The 16,538-nt window shown below is 46.1% G+C and overlaps 1 protein-coding gene across 2 annotated transcripts in view; it reads left to right on the top strand.

The window, feature by feature from the left end:
• CSTF3 (cleavage stimulation factor subunit 3) overlaps window positions 1–16,538 on the top strand; it is a 549,241-nt gene that overhangs the window by 231,018 nt on the left and 301,685 nt on the right. The window lies entirely within an intron of this gene.

Below are 16,538 nucleotides of genomic sequence, written 5' to 3' on the forward strand. Positions count from 1 at the left end.
GTCATTGGCTCACCACGGATAATCAGCCCATAACATGTACAACTACTTTATTCGGTGTCAACAGTATTGGAGGCCTACATTGCCTATCTAAGCATTGTTGACAGCTGATTCCAGAAAAGGTAGGTACGGTTTGGGATTCCCAGTGATATTACGCACCATATACTATGGCATTCTTCTGAGAATTATAAAAGATAATATGGGATAAAGGAGGATGCCTCTGCAATGTATCTATTCCTCTGCTTCTTTCTTATCAATAGATCTCAACAAAAGGTTTTGCAGCGCGAGTCCTTTTCTGGATTCACATGCTGTGCATCATTCCGCCATCTAGTGGTGGGGTCCTGAATTGTCATTATTTTTTTATTGTTTTGGTCACTGTCGACCACCATTTGGTGTCAGGTATGTCCCCTGTATGACGTCAGAAGGCATCCTGGAGGTCGACCTGCGCGGTGGCCATCTTCAGATAATTGTTTCCGCTGTTGGGTCGGTAAGCAAGATGGGAAGCTCCGAAGAAAAGTTTGTTTTCCAAAAAAAACGTCAATAAAAGAAGATCATCATCGACAGGATCAACGAGAAGAGACCGATCATCCACGCAGAGTCGTAGACGGAGGCAGAGCGGCCCTTTCTTCTCAACACCAGAGGACCACTCCGGGCCACAAATGGCGAGGTAAGGGCCATGGAGATGACCCCTTTCAAATTCTGCCCTAAGTGCCTTCACAAATATGCACAGCGTAATCCACACACCGTGTGCAACCTCTGCCTACCCAAGGATCACCAGGACAAAGACTGTGAGACCTATGCAGCGTTTCTGCCGAAGACTCTCAGGACACACCGAAAAGAAACCTTCCATGAGGGAGATGGGTTTCTCGAGCGACGAAGAGGAGCATACAGCTCCTGCAGAATCCACATATGAAGGATCGGACGTTGAAGTTATAGAAAAAGACGCCGAGAAAAGCCGCGCCGAGAAGGCGGCGAAGGAGTCGAAGAAAAAGACTGAGAAGGTAAGACCCGAACATCCGTCGGAACCGAAGGGCCGCAAACCGAAAACAGCCAAGGCAGCCCAGACGCAGAATCAGCCGAGAACAAAAGAAACCCACGGCACCCACCCAAGGTTTGCCGAAGAGGGGAAGTCGCACAAGACTCCAAAGCCAAGTGTCGATGACAATGAACCCGCAGAAAAGGCCTCGACGCCAAAAACAAACGTCCACGCCAAAAAGAAAAGGAAGACTCCGGCATCCGACACCGTAAGGGCCCTCGAAGTTGAAAAAAATAAAAGAAGACTCGAGAAAGAGATGGCTGCACTATTACAAAGAAAGAGGGAATTCGACGAATCATTAAAGGAGTATCGAATTCCTAAAGCTCCGGATGTTGAACCGGAAACCGTCGACGCTGAAGAGGCTGAAGACGCCGAAGAAGAGGAAGATGTTAGCCTCCAATCCCCACCAACACCGGAACCTCAAGGCGAAGATCCAGAAGAATACAATAACATACCGGAGGAAGAGGAAAACGAAGAAAACTTCGAGGACAAATGGAACAATCTCGACACCGAGAGTCCAGAGGAGGAGATCTGCAGCTATCCCTCGAAGGCATCTCACCAGATGACATTGCCTCCTACAATGAAATTGTGAAAAGGGCTGCAAACCAGTTTGGGGTGCTCTTAGAGGAAGAAAATGGGGATACATGTCTCCTGATGGAAACCCTGGCACCTGCAACAAGGGGGACACAATATCTACCCATGTTGCCAGGTATTCTGGACCCAGGCAAGGAAGCCTTCAGAGAGCCAGCGTCTAACAAAGAGGTAACTCCTAGAGTGGATAAAAAATATATACCCTCTTCAAAAGACCCAAAATATATACAGGGATATGTTACGCCAGATTCTATCATCATAACAACAGCCAGAAGGAGAGCTAACACAGTCTCCCAACACTGGACCTTCACCAGAAAAGGAAAGCAAAAGGATGGACTTGGTGGGCAGAAGAATGGAGAAAGAAGCAGCAACGCAGTGGCGCATTGACAACTCAAATGCCCTGCTGAACAGATATGGCCACCAACAGTGGGATGAAATGGAGGAGTTTATAAACAAACTCCCAGAGGAGGACAAGAAAAGAACAAGAGCAGTGGTCCAAGAGGGAAAGAATGTAGCTAATATATGCTTAAAATCTGCACTAGATGCAGCAGATACCGCAAGCCGGCAAATGTGCACGGGAACCATACCCTGAAGACATGCCTGGCTCAGATCTCTGGATTCAAACAAGAAGTCCAGACATCAATTATCACCAGGCCTCTTAACGGACAAGAATTATTTGGCAAGGAGGTCGATGAATCCCTTCAACAGATCAAGAAGGATAATGAAACAGCTAGGGCAATGGGGGCCCTACAACAAAGAGGATCTTTCAAAAGAGAAGGTTTCTCTAACAAAGACCACAGGAAGAGGCTGCTTCGGCCAAAACCAGCAGATGCCGCAACAGTCCCAGGGGCAAACCACAAGTCAACAAATGGGTCAACAATCTGGTTACCAGGGCTGACAACACCGAAGCGGCCCGTTCGAGGGCGAGGAAATGGCAGAGGAAGAGGCCACACCTCCAGAGGAAGAGGTAAAACCTCTAACTGACTTCCACACAAAAAAGGACCCACACAGAACACCAGTGAGGGGAAGAATATTCTTTTTCCACAACCAGTGGGAAAGGATCACAACGGACAAATAGATATTAAATTTGGTACAAAGCAGATATTGCATAGAGCTAACAAAGACACCGCCTGCAAATTAACCACGGATAAGAAAATTACCCAAATCAGAACAAACGCTGCTAAACGCAGAAATCAAAGAACTGCATATAAAACAAGCAATAGAAACAGTACAAAACAGGTACGGCACAAAGGAAACTACTCGCCATACTTCCTTGTACCAAAACAAGACCTAACCCTGAGGCCAGTTTAGATTCATAAACATTTGTACGGAAACACTTCAAAATGTGTACCCTTCAAGAAATAATCCAGCAAATCCAAAAAGGAGATTTCCTAGCAACAATAGACCTCAAGGATGCCTATTTACATATTCCAATGAACAAAAAACACAGAAAGTACCTAAGATTCCTACACAACGGAACACACTACCAATTCAAGGTACTCCTGTTCGGAATAAAATCAGCTCCACGGGTGTTCACAAAGTGTCTGGCCGCAGTGGCCGCCTACCTAAGAAGAGAAAAATCCATGTATACCCCTATCTGGACGATTGGCTAATAGGGGGAAGCACAAAACAAATATGCCACAATCCCGTTCAGAAGACAATCCAAACACTTCAAAGTCTAGGTTTCTCAATAAACCACACAAAATCATCAACAAACCGAGAAAAGGAAAAAGCCTTTCTAGTGGCAAGACTGAATACAAAGAATGCAAAAGCTTATCCCACACGGAACAGGATACAAGCTATCTACAAGGAAACAGCCCTCTACCAGGAGAGACATTCTGATGGATACATCTGCCAGTGGATTCCTAACCTTGTGAATATCCCCTGCGCCAGCAACACTCGGAAACTTTTGTAGCTTTCCACGCCGACGAGGACAACGTCACTATAGCATGGCTCCGCACGCGGTTCCGCTGACGTCACTGGAGCCATAAGAGGGCCTCGTCGGCGTGATGACGTCAGTTCCCTTTTTACCGCACCGTCAACGCTAACGGATTTTTGGGACTCTCCGTAGCTTTTACTAGTTACTTTATGTTTCTGCTGTGTTTCTGTTTTCATCTTGCTTCTTTCTCAAGATGTCGACGAAGAAGTCGGGGTTCAAACCCTGTAGAGAGTGTGGTAAACACATGTCTATTACGGATCCACACGAAGATTGTGTCTGGTGCCTGTCATCGGATCACGACGTCGAGGGGTGCTCTTGCTGCAGCAAGATGAACCCAAAGGCCTTAAAGGAGAGAGAAGCAAAGCTATTTATAGCGAAAAAGAGAAGGGAGAACAGAGGTCGAAGGCGTTGAAGATAGAGGTCGGGTTCGAAGTCGACGTCGGGTCATGCTTCAAAGTCGAAGAAACATAAAAAGAAGAAGAGGCACGGCTCTCGACGCCGTTCAGATAAGGAGACTGCTCCGAGATAGACTTCACCAGCTCCTTGACGTCGTAAGGACTATGTTTCTCCCTCTCCTTCTGTGTCGAATCCGGCTTCACCTGTTTGCCCGGCTTCGCCTGCAGCTTCTCCGGAGCGTTCTCCGGCTCCATCACCGACGCATTCTCCGGCACCGGTGGAAGAGGCTCCGGCTCCATTGGCTCCACCGATTGGCCCGAGTCCGGTAATGCTCAATCTGAGCCTTACCCCCCTTTCCTGGCCCGGGACAAGACCCATTGCATTATTTAAATGCTATGTATGGTGTCTTTTCAAGAGCGATGTTCCCCTCTGGAGCACCTTCCGGTCCCATGGGTTCAATGGCCTTTAATTTGGCGGTTCCTCAGGCTTATGCTCAGGCTCCCTTTATGCCATTCTTTCCAGCGACGCCGTCTTGGCATTTCCCGGCGCCGAGGACGTCGACGCCGCCCCCTTCTTCTCCGGTTTCAGCTTAACCTCGTTCGACTCCAGCTGCGCCTCCGGATCCGTGTTCGACTCTGGCTCCGTCGGAGTCGTGTGCAGCGACGCCGGTTCTGAGGATTAGATCCAGGCGAGAGGCACAGAGAATTTTGGAAGAGCAGAGGTATCCGGTGGAAGAAATGGAAAAGGGTGAGCTCATAGTAAGATGACTTGTTTGAGGAACTAAAAGAGGCAAGTGGCCTTGATTTGTCCCCAGAATGGGAGCTTTCTCCTTCTACAGATGCTCCCTCCAAGGATGTGGCTCCTTACCACACTGTCATAAGGAAAGCAGCGGAGCTCTTGGACTTGCAGATCCCAACGGCTGAATTTAAACCCAACTTCCTGACTGAGGCTCTTCATTCTCCCTCCACTGTGGTAGAGCCTTTGCTTCCTTTTAATGATGCCATCACTGAGCCAGTCATGGAGGTTTGGCGTAAGCCCTTTTTGGCTCCGGCAGGGTCTAAATCTGTTGCTAGGAGGTACATGGCGGCTCCAGGAGATCCGGACTTTCTTACATCCCATCCTTCTCCTGAAAGTCTGGTGGTTCAAGCTGCCTGTTCAAAGAAGTCATCTGGGGCTTTTCCACAAGTTCCTAGTGATAGGGAGTCGAAAAAACTTGATCAGTCGGCCAAGAAAGTGTTCTCTTCGGTGAGTATGGCCTTAAAGTCCACAAATGCCACCTGTCTTTTGGGCCGTTATATCCTCGCTCTTATGGATTCTGCTAAACAGCTGGCTCCTAACTTGTCTGAGGACAGGCAGAATTTTAATGAAGTCCTGTCGGACACTCAGGCGGCTGCACGACAGGTTATTCAGAGTGGTTTGGACACTGCGGACTCTGTTGGCAGGATCATGGGCTCCTCGGTCACCTCAAGGAGGAGTGCTTGGCTTAAATCTTCAGAGTTCTCTCCTGATGTACAGGCAACACTTCTGGACCTACCCTTTGATGGTTCTGGGCTGTTCGGGAGGAAAGCAGATGCAGCCTTGGAAAGGTTCATGGACAGCAAAGCCACGGCTAAGTCTCTGGACCTGCAGGCACAGCCTAGAGGTTCCTCTTACAGTATGTACAGAGGTTTTGGGAGGTCGTCCTTTCGGACCTACAGGCAGCCTCAGCAGCAGCAGCAAAATACCCTGTATAAGAACTACAGGGGCATGAACAGAGGTCGTGCACGAGGTCGTCGGCTCTCCTTCTCCTCCTCTTCCTCCCTCCCTCCTACCACTGTAAAGCAGCCCTAGATCCACCATTCTGGATCATGTTGGTCCTATGGGGGGTCGGCTTACCCATTTTCTACAAGATTGGGAATTAGTCACTACAGACCTTTGGGTTCTAAATCTTGTAAACAATGGGTATGCTCTTCCCTTTTGGGAATTCCCTCCAAAATACCCTCCTTGCCAAGGTGCTTGCTCGGAGGACCACCTTCTTCTCCCGCAGGAGGAAGTCCTTACATTGCTGAAAAAAGGTGCGCTAAAGGTGGTTCCAGAGCAGGAAAGGGGTCAGGGATGCTACTCCCTATATTTCCTGATACCCAAGAAGGATGGCTGGCTACGTCCAATCCTGGATCCCAGGATCTTGAACCTTTTTCTGAAGCAGGAGAAGTTCAAGATGCTCACCCTTGCGCAGGTTCTTCAAGCGCTGCAACAGGATTGGATGGTGTCGATCGACTTGCAGGATGCGTATTTTCATATTCCGATCCTGGAGTCGCACAGGAAGTATCTCCGTTTTACGGTTGGGTGGCAACATTATCAGTTTGTAGTTCTCCCGTTTGGTCTTACTACTGCACCTAGAGTCTTCACCACGGTGATGGCAGTGGTGGCAGCCCATCTCAGAAGGTTGGGAATTCCAGTTTTCCAATATCTGGACGACTGGCTGATCAAAGTGGAGTCGCCAGACCAGAGAAGGTGCTTCATCATCTGCAGGTTACAACTCAGCTGTTGTACAAGTTGGGTTTCTCGATAAACGTGCCCAAATCTCACCTGGTGCCCTCTCAGCGCAACCTGTTCATAGGGGCGGTACTGGACACTACTGTGTGTCGAGCATTCCCACCTCCACAAAGGATTCTCGGCATACAGGAAATGATTCCCTTGTTTTACAATGGAGCGGTCGTTCCAGTCCTGAAGGTCCTTCGCCTGCTCGGTCTGTTTGCTTCCTGCATTCTGTTGGTCAACAATGCACGCTGGCACATGAGTAAGCTGCAATGGTGCCTCCGCAGGCAGTGGTATCAGCACAACGGAGATCTCAGGGAGTCTGTGCGGATCTGCAGAGAAGCTGCAGCGGACCTGTCTTGGTAGAGCGTGGAGGGCAATCTGTCTCAAGGGAAGCCTTTCCATCTACCTCCATCGGTGGCCACAGTGATAACCGATGCATCCACTTTGGAGTGGGGTGCGCATCTGGGGGATCTGGAGATCAAAGGTCTTTGGTCTCCCGAGGAAAAATTGCTTCACATCAACCTATTGGAGTTGTGGGCGATACGTTTGGCACCCAAGGCCTTCCTCCCTTCCCTTCGCGGTCAGTTCAAGTCGTGACGGACAACACTACCGCAATGTGGTATGTCAACAAGCAGGGAGGAGTGGGGTCGCATTGTCTCTGCAGAGAGGCTCTGCGTCTCTGGTCCTGGGTGCAGGATCATCAGATTTGTCTGATGGCAAATCATCTGGCCGGAGTTCTGAACGTGCGTGCAGACAGTCTCAGTCGGCAGTTCTCTGCCGACCATGAGTGGAGGCTCCATCCAGAGGTGGTTTGTCACGCCTTTCGGACGTGGGGAACTCCTCGAGTGGACCTGTTTGCCACTCACGAGAACGCTCAGTGCCCGTCATTCTGCAGTCTCCAGTATCCGATGCAGGGAACTTTGGGGGACACGTTTCAGTTGAGATGGGACTCACATCTGCTTTACGCGTTTCCTCCCATACCCTTGATTCCTCGGGTTTTGAGGAAGATTCGCCAAGACCGGGCCCAAGTCATATTGATCGCCCCGGATTGACCAAGAAGGGTGTGGTATACAGATCTTCTCCACCTCTCCTCGTGCCCTCTGCTCCGTCTCCCTCTCAGGGCAGAACTCCTCTCGCAGTCGCAGGGGCAGGTTCTACACCCACACCTCCAGAGCTTACACCTTCATGATTGAACAGGGCAACCTGAATTCTTTTTCTCTCCCGCCTGACGTGGTGGACGTGATTTTGTCTGCCAGGCGTCATCCCACCAAGTCTATCTATACCTATAGGTGGTCAAAATGTGTCCATTGGTGTGGGGAGAAGTCTATTGACCCTTTGAGGTCTTGTTTATTTAACATCCTTCAGTTTGCTCTCTCTTGCTCAGCAAGGCTTTGCTGTAGTTACTGTGAAGTGTTATTTATCGGCTTTGTTGGCATTCCTTTGCTTGCCGGATCAGCCTTCCTTGTTTAAATCACCTATTGTATTACGGTTCATTAAGGGCCTTACCAACAAATTTCTGCCTACTCCCTTTATTGTGCCTCAATGGGACTTAAATCTTGTCCTAACTTACTTGATGGGTTCTCCCTTTGAGCCTTTGCACAAGTGTTCCTTGAGACTATTGTCTTTTAAAACAGTTTTTCTTATTGCCATTACTTCGGCAAGGAGGGTAAGTGAGCTTCAAGCTCTGAGTTCGAAACCCCCGTTCTTGACCATTCATGCTAAAAGAATGGTACTCAGGACCAGGGCTGCTTTTCTGCCTAAGGTGGTAACTCCTTTCCATCTGGGGCAGTCCATTACCCTTCCTACCTTCTATCTTCCCCCCTCACCCTTCCAAGGAGGAGGAGCGGCTTCACTGCTTGGACCCTAAAAGGGCGGTGAGTTTTTACCTCGATAGAACTAAAGACTTTCGATTGGATGGCCAGCCCTTCGTGGGTTTCATTGGCTGCAGGAAAGGCAGAGCGGTGCACAAGCGCACACTTTCCAGATGGATTATCTTGTGCATCAAGATCTGTTACTCTTTGGCCGGTAAGGAACCTCCAGAGGGTATAAGGGCTCATTCTACCAGGGCAAAGTCTTCTACATCTGCCTTATCTAGAGGTTTTCCTGTGGAGGACATTTGTAGAGCGGCAACTTGGGCCTCCCTCCACACTTTTGCGAAGCATTACTGCTTGGATTCCGAGGTGAGGAGGGACGGTCACTTTGCTCGTTCCGTCCTTCAGGACTTTCTGGTATAGAAGCGTGGACACCCTCCTCCGGGATTGGGGACTGCTGTGGGAATCCATTCACAAGGTGAGGAATCCACTGGCAGATGTATCCATCAGAAGAACAAGTTACTTACCTTCGGTAATGCTATTTCTGGTGGATACAGTATCTGCCTGTGGATTCCTCACTGACCCACCCGCCTCCTCGTTGTCCACCCTTGTATATCTATAATAGTGATAATATGACAAACTGTATCTGTTGCTGTCAAAGGAAGTGTGTTATTTCTTTTGCTTTACTGCATTGTCTTCACACTGTGTGTTGGTATGAATATTATGTACTGTGTATACTGTATATATATTGTTGTCGGTCCGTCCGTGTGCCTCGAAGGCACGAAAAAAAAGGGCGGAAACTGACGTCATCACGCCGACGAGGTCCTCTTTTGGCTCCAGTGACGTCAGCGGAGCCGCGATGCTATAGTGACGTCGTCCTTGGCGTGGAGAGCTACAAAAGTTTCCGAATGTTGCTGGCGCAGGGGATATTCACAAGGTGAGGAATCCACAGGCAGATACTGTATACACCAGAAAAAGCGTTACCGAAGGTAAGTAACTTGTTCGTCTCTGACAGTAAGGAAGGTAATGAAGCTCAAGGGCATGATGGCATCATGCATACCACTCATCCCTCACGCTCGCCTACACATGCGACCATTCCAAGAATGGATCACCAACAGCTAGTCACAAGCCAGACAGGGAGTTGGGAAGATCAAGTGGTTGTTACACAAAGGATACAAACAGAGACCCAATGGTGGGCATCCAACAACATAGCACAGGGTAGACCTTTCAGGAACACAACTCCATCTGTGACAATCACCACGGATGCATCCCTCAACGGTTGGGGAGCACATCTGGACCAGCTACAGATTCATGGATGATGGAGCGAAGAAGACTCCATAAAACACATCAATTTCTTAGAAATGAAAACTGTTCTTCTGGCACTCAAAGCATTCCAGAAACCGATTCAGGGGAAGACCATCCTAATACAAGCAGACAACACAACTACAATGTTTTACCTGAACAAAAATCCTTTCCCCTGAGCAAACCTGCTCAAGAAATCTGGCAATGGGCAATACCACAGCAGATCAATCTGCAAACAGTACATATACCACAAGTAGACAACGTCACAGCAGACAGGCTAAGCAGACAAAACAGTTGCTCACACGTATGGGAGCTAAGGCATACAACAGTACATTACATGTTCAACATCTGGGGAACGCCAGTGTTGGACCTCTTTCAACAATACAGAACAAGAAATGCCAGAACTTTGCATCCAGGTTTCCACACCACCTGTCAAAGGGAAATGCGCTTTCACCAAATTGGTCTCAGACGTTTGTCTACGCCTTTTCACCAATTCCCCAGATACAAAGAGTACTACAAAAAGCAAGCGAACCAGGAACAAATATGATTCTCATTGCCCCCCTTTGGCCAAGACAGTCCTGGTACTCAACTCTCCTACAACTCTCCAACGGAGAGATAATCAGGATCAAAGCAGACAAGGACCTGCTAACAATGCAACAGGGCCAAATCTTTCACCCAGAACCAGCGACGCAACTAGCGGCCTGGCGCCTGAATACATGGAATTTGGATACCTCAATTTGCCGTCCAGTACCATGGAGATTCTAAGGGAGACAAGAAAACAGTCAAGGAGGAAATGCTATACAGCTAAATGTGAGCGATATACCACATGTTGTACCGCCAACAACAATACCAATACAATAAACACACAGGAAACAGTAGTCACATATCTTACCCACCTTTTAGGCAGCAACATCAATTTTTCAAGCCTAAAGGTACATCTTGTGGCCATAGTGGCGGACACGAGAGGAAAAACATTGAAAAGCTTCTTTACTAGACCACTCATCAAAAGATTTTTGGAAGGAGCAAAAAGAATGGCTCTACCAAAAACTGCTCCGGTACCAACATGGAGTTTAAATACAGTGCTGTCTCAGCAAATGGGAAAACCGTTTGAACCCATGCATACAGCGGATATCAAACATATTACTCTCAAAACAGCATTTCTCATTGCAATAACATCACTACGGAGAGTAAGTGAACTACAGGCATTAACTATACAAGAGCCCTATTTACAAGTGCATACGTATAAGGTAATCTTAAAAACTAACCCACAGTTTTTACCAAAGGTGGTAACCTAGTATCATTTGAATCAAAACATCGTCTTGCCAGTTTTCTTCAAGGAACCAAAAACTAAGGCAGAAAAAAGCCTCCACACCCTGGATGTAAGGAGAGCTCTACTGTACTATCTGCAAAGAACAGCACAAGTAAGGGAAACTAAACAGTTGTTTGTTGCTTACTCACATACCAACACAGGATCAGCTGTCGCTAAAGCTGCCATTGCAAGATGAATAGTACAAACTACACAACTAAGTTACACCAATGCAAAAAAAAAGAACTGACAATACAACCAACAGCTCACTTCACTAGGAAGAAAGGAGCAATGCTAGCTTTCATGGCAAATGTACCCATCGATGCCATCTGCGCAGCAGCAACATGGGCATCGCCACACACATTAAAAAAAAATATTTTGTGGATATACAAATGAATAAGGAAGTCCAATTTGGACAAAGGGTGCTTCAACACCTGTTTGCTAAGTCTTCCTCTCACCACAGCCTCCCAAACACAGGAAAAACCGCTACATAATCTGATGCACAGCATGTGAATCCAGAAAAGGATTCACGCTGCAAAACGAAATGGTTACTTACCGGTAGGAATAGTTTTGCAGCTTGAAGAGTTTTCTGGATTCACATGCGACCCACCCAGTCTTCCCCTAGAAGGAACACAAACGGGTGGGGGAAGCAAAGTACAACGTTAAGAACTATAAATAAGGACCATCACAAGCATTAAACAGCATAAAAACAGAAAAAAGAATCCGAAACTCCCTATAGTTCAAAGGAGACACAGCCTTTTGATTTAAACTTTATCCCAAGTACAAGTGCTGAGCAAGCTCTCTAATGTGAATGTTCAATAAGGTCAAACGAGCATTGGCACCATTGCCAAGTTAATTTCAAAGAAAGAAAGCTGATCTTTTATTCTTTTCCATTGGGTCCAAAATGTGTGCAGTGTGGCATACATGATCGACTTGCTGTATTTGTATATATTAAGATCTGATGTTCTTTCTTACAGAAGGGCTGCACATAGTAACATATTTCTACCCAAGGAGCCAGTGGCACAACATTTAGTGATCAGATATTAAATGGTGGTTGCGACTGGAATTGAAAGAAATGTCTGGTTCCTGTCAGACAGGCCATGTAACAAATGCAGTTGCATCGGTTTCAGCAGTTGCATAAATATTGATAGTGGTTATGAAAAAAAGACAATGCACAGTTGGGCCTAGTGTGACTTTTAGGTCTTAGACCCCAAATTTAAGCAGTCAGCAGAGTTTAAAAAATGCTATTCCAACTTTCTGATCTTTGTTTGATCACATGTATTCCTCACAGACCCCATTTCAAGCATCTAGAAGGCTCCTTGAAAAAAGACGAAGTTTGGGGTATCTTCTTTGCTGATGAATTCCAAACACAACTTCATCTCCAGTAGTGCAGAACCTTGATCCAATAGGGAGGCGGGGAGGGACTATCTTGCATCTATGCAAAAGCTTCAACTCTGACAAATGTGCACTGCAGGTCATATGGAAAGGATACTGCATTCCCTTACAAAGACTGTCAGACTCTAGATTTCCATTAGTGGTCCCAAGATGTCATTCTTGAATGCCATCTAGACTGTTGCAGAAGAACACAAAAAATCAGGGTAGGTCAGCTATTCAAAACTCTTCTTGTGTGCTAAATTTTTCAGGCTTAACTACAAAAATTAAACAAGCATTGTTGCTGTCATTTCAACACAGTCTCTCTGCAGACATACATTTCTCTTGTGCTTCATGTCCAGTACATGGCACGCCATTTATTTTCATGTGCCGGTTCTCTACACACAACAGTGGTTTCTGTGAGAGTATTTATATTTTTTGAATTTTTTTTGTAGATTTCCACCACTACCAGTTTCCCTTTTTTAGGTCTCACCTGAGACGGCACATGCACTTTTGCTTGAAAGACATTTTGTTTACTTACAGTAAGCTTAGAGCTTGCCATTGCTTACCATTGGTTATCTATATTGTTGCTTTTAATTTCCTTGCTTCTCTTTGGTCCGTGCCTGCTGGCTTCACTTTCTCTTCATGTGTTTGTCCCGCCACTGGAGCTTGGTTTGAGTACTACTTTCATGCCTAGTTTCTCTGCAATGCTTGCGCTTTCAGAGCTACATTTCTCTTTTATTTGCAGCACTCTATCCACGAGAGTGCATGAATTTGCTGCCCGTCTACCCCCCAAACCTAGTGTTGCTGCTTGCCTTCTACCACCCTCTCTATCCGTGTTGTCACTTGCCTCCTCCCGCTCTCCTGTCTCTTGTTTCTCATTGTTGCTTGCCCCTCCCACCCCGCATTGCTACTTGCCTCTGTTGTTGCTTCCCCCGGCTACCCACTTGCGCGTCATATCACTTTGCTGACTGGAGGGCAGGGTGGAAGGTATCTACACCCTCCTTGTTGCACACTCTCCCTCCTTCTGAGATGCCCTCAACCAGCAACTTTTAAGAAAAGTGCTGTGACTAGGCCACCTACTGTGCTGCTGTGCTACACAGCTAAAAACCTTTACAAAGGCAATAGCTTGAATGGGTGAGGCCTATCGGCTTTTTGAAAGCTTGTACTAGTGGCATAAAATCTTATGGCAAATTCAAAGTTTTGGAATTAGTGGGTGCTTCTGTTTGTTTCCTTATGACTGTCTTGTTTCTGCATCATGTTTCCGATTATTATAGAGCTACACAATACTTGAAACCTGAATATTTTCAACTCTTCTAGAGTTCTTTTAGGTCTTATTACTTGAAGCTCCATTTTTCTAGACTGAATTAGGTCCTTTATTCACAATTATATGGTGGTATCCTCCATCCATGTCCTTTAAGTCTAGAAATGGATGACTGCCAAAATGTAGCCTAACATAAAAATGATGTTCACAACATGAATGATCTTTACTGGGGTCCTGAAAAGGTAGGTCTTAGTATTTTATTCATTTGTTTAGACATAAAAGCCCATATAAACATTAAGTTACAAACATTTGACAGAGAAAAATACATTAATGTTAACAAATGTACAATTATCATATTCAAAAACAATTCTTACCACTGCATTCTTTTCTTTTAACTCTAACCCCAGCCCTTAGTGTTTGGCCACACAAAAGCTTAATATACACTACCAAAGGGAGTTTGCCTAGTGGAGAGCAGTCTTTCTTTCACAATCTTTTCTTTTTTTTGTTCATAGTCTTACTCTTTCACTCGCTTTTCTTTTACTCATCTTCAAAATAGCCATCCGCCCTCTGATAAAACTATATTCCCCACTCTTCTCATTGGGAGTGATCCACAAAGAATCTTAGGTTTTTTTCCTTTTAAATTTGCAGATTGCTTACAACTAAATACAGACTGAAAAACTGGTTTGGTGAGGGGGAAGGGGTTGACATTTTCTCTAGCTCAGAATTTAAGGTGAAACAAGACCATACAGCTTACCTTGAAAAAGCTTTTATATTATATTATTTGATTAATGTACTTTCTTTAAAATTGCTGTTTACTGTGTTATAGACTGCAGTTACACTGGAGGCCATAAAACTAGGTCTCCTACATAAAGGGCAAAATCTACACTGTCCAGCATTGGTCTTCATTTTAGATTCTGTGAATATAGACCCAGCGTTATATCGAAACTGGTACACTGTCATCGTAAGTAGAAATAGTCTTTATTCCTTATTAAAACCCTCAAAACCAAGCTTGGAAGGCAGCTGGGCTGCTGTAAACACTGCACTGCCAAACCCATCACTTAATGCATATCTTAGTTACTCCTACTGGGTATTCTAAGCAATTTTAGCACTTCTGTATACATCAGAATTGGCATTATATAGGTTTCAAAGCTGACAAACCGGACACCAGTCATAACACTTGAACCAATAGTCTAGGATTTTGATTCTCTGCACTACTTTTGCCAGAATATTGTTTTGATCTTTGGTGTTTATAGGTTTCTTTAGTTGGATACAGAGAACTATTAATAATCTTTTTTCCATTATGAGGAATTGTCTTCTTCTAGATTTATCGCCATCTTATCTACCCATGACAAGTACTGATTTCCTTAAATACGAATAGTTCCTTTCACTGCACCAGGTTGTTTCTGGTAATCAAAAATTTCAAAGTAAACATGAAGGAAAGTTTCAATTCTATTAAGGACACGGAGGCGAGGATTATGTTCTGCTTTCTTTATTTTCGAGAAGCAGTATTCAACGTTAATACAAAAAACTATCTTTCGCATGGAACCTCGGGAAAGGTCAACAATAGAGGTAAACCAATAGACAGCATCAGGCATCCTGAAAGGCAGGGGATGCCCTGAAAGGCAGGGGATGCTGGGATACGTCCTCTTTCTTGACTGCGACCGTCTGGCCTTCATCGAATTCCACTAGTCTGCTTGGTTCGGACCTTTATAAGAAGCCAGAAGATACGGAGATGAATCAGAACTTTCAATCTTTGGAATCTTGTCGCACAAAACAGCCAATTCATGAACAGTATAACATTAGGATACGGTCATATGTGATGCATAACCAAAACCTTCATATAACTAAATACATTATTGCATAGGATGAGGAAGAAAGGCGGTACCCATACTCATCCCATACAGAAAGGCAGGATACTTTCAGAACCATATGTTCTTGGCAGTGGCGGGAGTAATGACTGATGCTCTCAGGAAAGAAACTCTGGGCGGGAATAATCATCGCCTCCGTCTTCTTAATAGAATTGAAACTTTCCTTCATGTTTACTAGGAAATTTTTCATTCTATGGCAGGCCAGTTGGCGAGGATTTTGCTTGTTCGGAGCTTGTCAATCACCAGGGATGCCATATCCACGACTGGTTTGAAATATAATCTCTTGAACGTGGAATCTGAGGACCAGTCTGTGTCATTATTTATATCCTCCAGGCGAGCCCCGAGGGAAAAGGCTTTGGAGGCCATTGCTCCTCAGAGTGGGCACGAAGTGTGAAATATCAGTGCCTGCCTCTTGGATGACCCATCTGATCCATCTTGCTATGGTGGTAGAAGTAACAGCCTTGAAGGGTTTCCTGAGTGATATCAGTAACTGGTTCTCACCATGAGGGCGCTTCTTTTCCGCCATACTCTCGTAAGCTTTCAGACAACGCACAACTTGGGGTGCTTATCAAAGGCCGGATACAAGATCACCCTAGAACCCGACTTTGTACGACGGGAAATATGGAAGGTGACTCCTTGGGGAGTTAAAACACGTCCATGGAGGTCCAGCGCCCTCACATCAGGCACTCTCTTGCAAGAGATCAAGCACAGAAGCATGGCTAGTTTAGCCGTTAACTCCTTTCGGAACAGATATTTATTCGACTGCCAGGCCTCAAAAAGATTCAACACTCTGTTGACATCCCACAGCTTAGCGTATCTGGGTAGCGGAGGCAGCAACAGGCGAATACCTCACATCAGCTTACAAAAAAACAGATGTTCGCCCACCGTGTTCCCCTGAACCAGGGCATGACCCGCCGAAATCGCGGATCTGGCCAGGGAGACCAGGAAATTCAAAACGTGGACAATTTTGCACCCCACGGGATCTTGATTCCTCCCAAGGCACGAACCCACCCATCTGGACCAAGCCGATCCATAACGTTTGTTGGTGCCCATGCTGCTGCCAGGATGTTCAGAGCGTCTCCTGATAAGCCCCAGAGTCTCCAGTGTTGCTAGAAATCTGCCAGGCCAAGAGGGGCA

Source organism: Triturus cristatus, chromosome 3_2 (assembly GCF_964204655.1).
Source record: "Triturus cristatus chromosome 3_2, aTriCri1.1, whole genome shotgun sequence".
NCBI lineage: Eukaryota > Metazoa > Chordata > Amphibia > Caudata > Salamandridae > Triturus > Triturus cristatus.